We start from the raw sequence: 5807 nt of genomic DNA, 5'->3' as shown, positions 1-5807 counted from the left end.
TGATGGGAAAAGGGAGTTTAGCAGCGCCGGTTTCAAGTAAGAGGATGATAAAATAGCTGCGGAACTATTTAACTACAGAATTTGAAGGAAAAACAAAGTGTTTAGCTGCGAGGCCGTTACAGAGCTGGATTTAGACACTTTAGAGTCATCGGAAAATATTGAATTTGAGATTTTCTGCATCTGCCCCAGTCAAAAGTACTCAATTATGAGTGTGTGTGTGTGCGCTTTTATTGTAGCACATTAAGAACTTCATTTGGCATGTTCTGATTTGTTGGATCAGTAATGCTAAAAGTGACAAAAATATGTTTTTATAAAGGTAGGATTCAACGTTTTAGCTCTGGCGTAAGTTAAATGTTGTTCAATAGAACAAAGTTTAGGTTGGAGTGAAGCGGGGTTGGTAGTGTGAATTGTTCTAAGGTTCTAGTTATACTGAAAACAAACGACAGACAGTGCAGAGCTCTAACAAGGACAGAAGTGTGTGTGTTGTGTGTGTCTTCACATACTGTATTCAGAGGGTGTGTTTTTCTTTGAAACTGGGGAGAAAATAAAAAGTCAAACCCTTTCATCCCTCTATGATTAAATACTTGTTAGAGGGAAAATACTGAGTGGAATCTCACTGCAGTAAAAAGCCTTTTATTGTTTAATCCTCACGGGATTTAAAAATTCTCACATCAATACCGCTGACCTGGACTACAGTGTTCAATTTAATCCTCATTGAAACTGTTTGGGAAGTATTAACACTCCTTATCACATGCAAGAATATATTGAAGTCAGGAAAATATTATGATTTTATATTATATTTAATGTCTGACTCGTATCACAAAATATGGTTTTGGCAAAAGAAAGCTCTTGCTCACATTTACTGATATGGTAACTCCAATTAAAGTTTTTTATAACATTAAAGATGATAAATCTAGCAAAAAACTAGAAGCTCAAACTCAAAACAACTTTTCAACTATCAAAAATGATTTAGTAGTTGATAAGTTAATGCAGCTTTACTCTAATGAATGCACAGAAAGTAAGTTAAAAATATTATTCTTTTACAGACCAAAAGAGAGAAAAGGGAGAATTATTTTTATATCACGATGTTCTTTGTGTTTTATCCTGTGTTTTAGAGCCAAATAATTAGATTTTAGACAGTAATACAAATGTGTCCCCCAAAATGTTGAATGTTGAAAATGTATAAAAAGTTACATATTATTTTACAGTTACATATAGTTACTTTTTATTTTAATTAGCAGTTTTATAATCTTTCCTTTTTGTTTTGCTTCGTTCGCTCTGCTGACACACACACACACACACACTCTCCTACAGGTTGATGGTGACACTACAGTTATATATGTACATGAAAGGTCTTCTCCAGGAGCTTCTCTGCATCATTATGAATTCCCACGGACCCTGCAGCCTCAGTTTGCCCCAGTTTGACTGTGAGCCACAGTGGAATGAATGTTTTCTTTGTCCCCACACTGTCACGACCAGGGATTAAAGCAAGGTTACCGAGAATTCTACGGACAAAAATAAACAACTCAACTATAATTTCTCCGTCTCTGGGTGCCGACTCTTTTTCAGCTGGTCACATTTTAGAATTATCCCCCACACAGACCTATTCAGCAGCTCAGATACAAAGTTCTGCGACACCGTCTGCAGTGTTTTATGCCTTTTGTTTCAGGTACAAGATCCAGATAAATCAAGCATCAAAGGTCATCAAGCTCCATCTACTGAGAATATACTGCTGCTCATTATAATTCAAAGCAAACGCACTCACCATAGCCTACAACAATGAAGGAACCCTTAGAGTAATTCTGTTCGAGACTGAAGACACATCACAATATTCATGATGTGAAAAAAATACATGAACTTTTGCAAATATCACAAGATTTAAGGTGAAGATGAAGATAGATATAATTAACAAAATGTCAAAATAAACTATAACATTTCACTTTCACTTTCTACAAACACAAAGACTGACATACTAGAAAGAATGAATGTGCAGATAAACAAAAACAACTTTGCAATTTGGATTATATATTCTCAAATGGTCACGAAAAAAATATGTTTTTTGTCTATATTGCCGAGTTGCAGTGCAACACGAAATCACATTGCTGAAGCAGCCTGAATTATTTCAAGGCGTGCTGGCGCCATCTTTTGGTCAGTTGCATTAAAGACGGAAAGCCAAAATTATAGAACAGTATAATTCAAGTACATTTCTGCTCCTAACACGTATATGACACGGAAACATTTTCAAATTGTTTTAGCTTCGATTTTCAATAACAACGAATTTAATGCTACAATAAATTATTAAATAAATAAGGTGACAGCTTTTATATGAATCTGCTTTTATTATTTTTATTCTGATCTTATGCTAAGGTTTTCCTATTTATTACTAATGAAGGCCATAGCATTAAATGATCGTCAATATTGTTTTCATTTGATGGTTAGTGAATTTACTTAAAAATATAATGCGTATAAAAATAAATAAATAAAGGTCGGCTCATTTATATTAAAATGGTTGGCTTTGCTAACTTACCCTGATTTTTTTTACATATATGTCAGGGTGGTCAGGGTTATAAAGGTTATCAGAAGTAGATTTCATTTCAGTACAAATTAAAACATTGACCATTTTGTTGAATAGACACATAAACTCAACCGGATTCATTTAAATGTATCCATATGATCAATAATCAATAATATATGTTAACTCACCTTTATCTTCTCTCTTTTGAAAGTAAAGGCTGCAAAGAGAAAGAAGTTGATGTTAACAACGTCATAAAAACACCGGAACCCAGACAAATCTTCGGGGTCAGTCCTTCGGCCCCATCTTGTGGTCAAATGGTGCAAATACATAATACTCCTTGTATTCTCAAAAATTCAGAAGAAACTGGACGTCTTTAAGAAACCTAAGCGAGTTCAGTGTCCTGCTTGTTTTAGAATGAAATTAAATTATATTTAAAAAAAGAAATTAAAGTATATTAGGAGGATTATAACATTTTTAACCAATATATTTTAGTTAGGAAGTTACTAAGGAGAAGGACTACATTTAGGACTAAAGTTAATAAAGTTCATAATATTTTTTTTAAATTTGTGCCATCTAAAGTTTGTTATTAATTTCAGTTCAAAATTAATTAAAACATGCCTTTGGAGCAACTATCTTGTAAGTTGCTTTGGATAAAAGCCTTCGCTAAATGCATTAATGTGAATGTAAATTGTTAAATTTACCCATAAATTCAGCCTGTTTGTTTTAATGTGTCCATATGGACCTTCTGGACATATGCCGACATTTCAGCTTCGTGAAACTGACAGATGTGCAGCATTTAATAAACTGAGCAGCCAGTAAAATTTCATGAGCAGCCATAAGAGTATAGTTAAACAAAATGAGGTTTTAAAGGTCCGGTGTGTAACATTAGGGAGTTTTATTGGTATAAAAAACACCTACAGGTATGACTAGGGTTTTAAAAACATAATCTGTACAAAATGAAAATCATTTGGTTGTTTTTTTTTTTTAGAATATTTGAATTCACGTATGAATAAAAGAAGGTGAATTTTGAGTTTAATTCGCCTTGATCTTTTATGTTGAAGTGCTGAACAGCATTGCAATAAAAACAAACTGCTTTAACAAGTCGTTTTTGCACGTTTTAACTACTTTTTATACGTTTGGACACCTTAAAGCCATTTTTAGAACCTGGCAGTTTTACACTGGCTTATTTATCGTTTGTATTTGGTTAACTTTTAGCTACATATGTTTTACAGTATGTGTTACACTTAAGTGTATTCTAATGTTCTGGCTTTTTTTGTAATTTTGCGTGTGCTAACTTGATAGGTGGACGGAACGTTACTTCGCTACCACTGTCAAGTCGTAAATTTGTCAAGACATAAAACAACTAAATAAAACAACTTTAAAATATATGTACATAAAGGTGTTTTGCTTAACATTTCTCAGTAAAATATGCTTGAACTTTTATTCTTCTTAACCTACCTCCATATCCGTCTTCCTTAAACACAGTAAGGGATGTTTACGTCTACGACGTTTCAAAATGGCGCCGACCCGGTGGCTATTCAAAAAAAAAAACACGGCAGTAAATAATAAAAATTGTTATTTAAAACTGTAATGTCAAAAGCAATATATAAAAAAGTAGAATGACTCACCTTTTTGACGTTTAGTGACAGTTGTTTAATAAAAATACCTGTAATGACGTGCGGTGAAACTTCTGGAAAATTCAGTATGACGTAAGAGGCTAATTTGACCATTGAAAACACCTGTTACAATGACGCTGCCTTCGCGTCCCATTCGGTGTTTAATGCCATATCACCAAGTCAGTTCAAGTGATTCTGATGCTGGACAACAGTATTATTACAAAATTATTTTACAAATGAACAAAATGATCATGTGACTATTAGCTATATTAATGTTAGTACCTCTAAATTACAAATATTGTGGCAAGTTCCAAAGTTTAAATCCCTATCTGCACTTGAAGTGTCTCACAATGATAATATTTCCGATGTTACGTAAACGCACCATAGTGACTATACAGTGTAATACTGTTATACTTCTCATACCTGTGCGTTTTCTTACTGTTCTTCACGTGGCCACTATTGCATACTTCACACGTGCATTCACAAGCCAAATACTGCACAGAAAATGTTGTATTTAAATACAGATTACAATAGAAGAATATGTCAAAACGAGTATATGTCAAAATGAGTTTAGTTTCACATAAAAACATCTTCTTTAACCCAACAATTGTTAACCCGACTTACCTTCTCTATGCACATTCCCATGTGGTTCTTTAAAACAACAGTCAGCAAATATGAAGACAGGAAAAAACGTTTTTTGTTTTTTTTTGTTTTTGTTTTTTACAAAAGCAATTAGCCTTTTTTAATCTTACATTGCATTGAAAATTTACATAATAGATTCATACATTTTACAAATAATTTCATCATAAAAATATATTTCTGTACAAAACACTTTTTTATTCTATATTTCATCTTTTCTTCTCAAATGGTGACTATTTTCCAATGTCCCCCCAGGGCAGGAACGGCTTTGAGTCTCTCTAATCACGTGGGTCTTATTGCGGTCAGACGGTAGGAAAAGCGTGTGGTGACATAAACAGAAGCTTGAGAAAAAGAGTGTTAATGACAGGGGGAGTCTGGTGGAATTTGGTAGGCACTGTGTCAGATCCATACCGAAAATTAACTAAAACACAACAGCAAATAACTCAACGCAAACTGTCTATATCGATGTTCCTGTGAAGGTGCATTTTGGGGAAAATGTGAATGAAAAAGAAGCCACAGTTGCCATTACTCTAAAATCAGCCATGGTCTTTACCGTCAGCAGGTCATTGTTGGTGCCAGTGGCCAAATATGGCACAATTTCTTGTTTCTTTCTCTTTTTTCTAAATGTTTCTACTCACTTTGGCATCATGGCCTCCAAAAACAATATCACCAATCATCAGGAGAGGGACCCCAACTCTCTACATCTGTTTCACCTCAAACCAGACCCTGATAGAAAAAAAAAAAACATGTTTTAAAAGTGCAGCAAAACTAAAATACAGTGACATATGCACACTGATAAATGTTACCAAATGCAAGATATTTAAACAAATGTTACAAGATATGTAACTTTTTTAAACTCAATCCACACACCAAGAAAATACACAACACTCAAAAAATTAAGCCAAACACAATTTTAAAAGTGGTTAATTTACGGGACATTTAAAAGTTTAAAAAGGCCAAAAATGTGTGCAACAGCAGCATCTAGTGGCAGAAAACTGTAATTGACTGTGTTATATCAATTACTTCACCTTTTTTAC

The 5807-nt window shown here is 33.6% G+C and overlaps 1 protein-coding gene across 3 annotated transcripts in view; it reads right to left on the bottom strand.

Moving 5' to 3' along the window:
* LOC103394152 (teashirt homolog 1-like) overlaps positions 1-5801 on the bottom strand; it is a 232999-nt gene extending 227198 nt beyond the window's left edge. For all 3 annotated transcript variants that reach the window (XM_008331328.3, XM_025065276.1, XM_017041182.2), the window contains exons 1-3: positions 4144-5801; positions 3974-4049; positions 2704-2732 (exon numbers count right to left, since the gene is read on the bottom strand). The gene's annotated coding sequence lies outside the window, so the exon portion shown is untranslated. The remainder of the gene's footprint in view (positions 1-2703; positions 2733-3973; positions 4050-4143) is intronic.
* Between the last annotated feature and the right edge of the window lie 6 nt (positions 5802-5807).

This window comes from Cynoglossus semilaevis, chromosome 18, assembly GCF_000523025.1.
Source record: "Cynoglossus semilaevis isolate Cse_v1.0 chromosome 18, Cse_v1.0, whole genome shotgun sequence".
Lineage (NCBI taxonomy): Eukaryota > Metazoa > Chordata > Actinopteri > Pleuronectiformes > Cynoglossidae > Cynoglossus > Cynoglossus semilaevis.
This window is presented reverse-complemented; position numbering and strand designations above follow the sequence as displayed.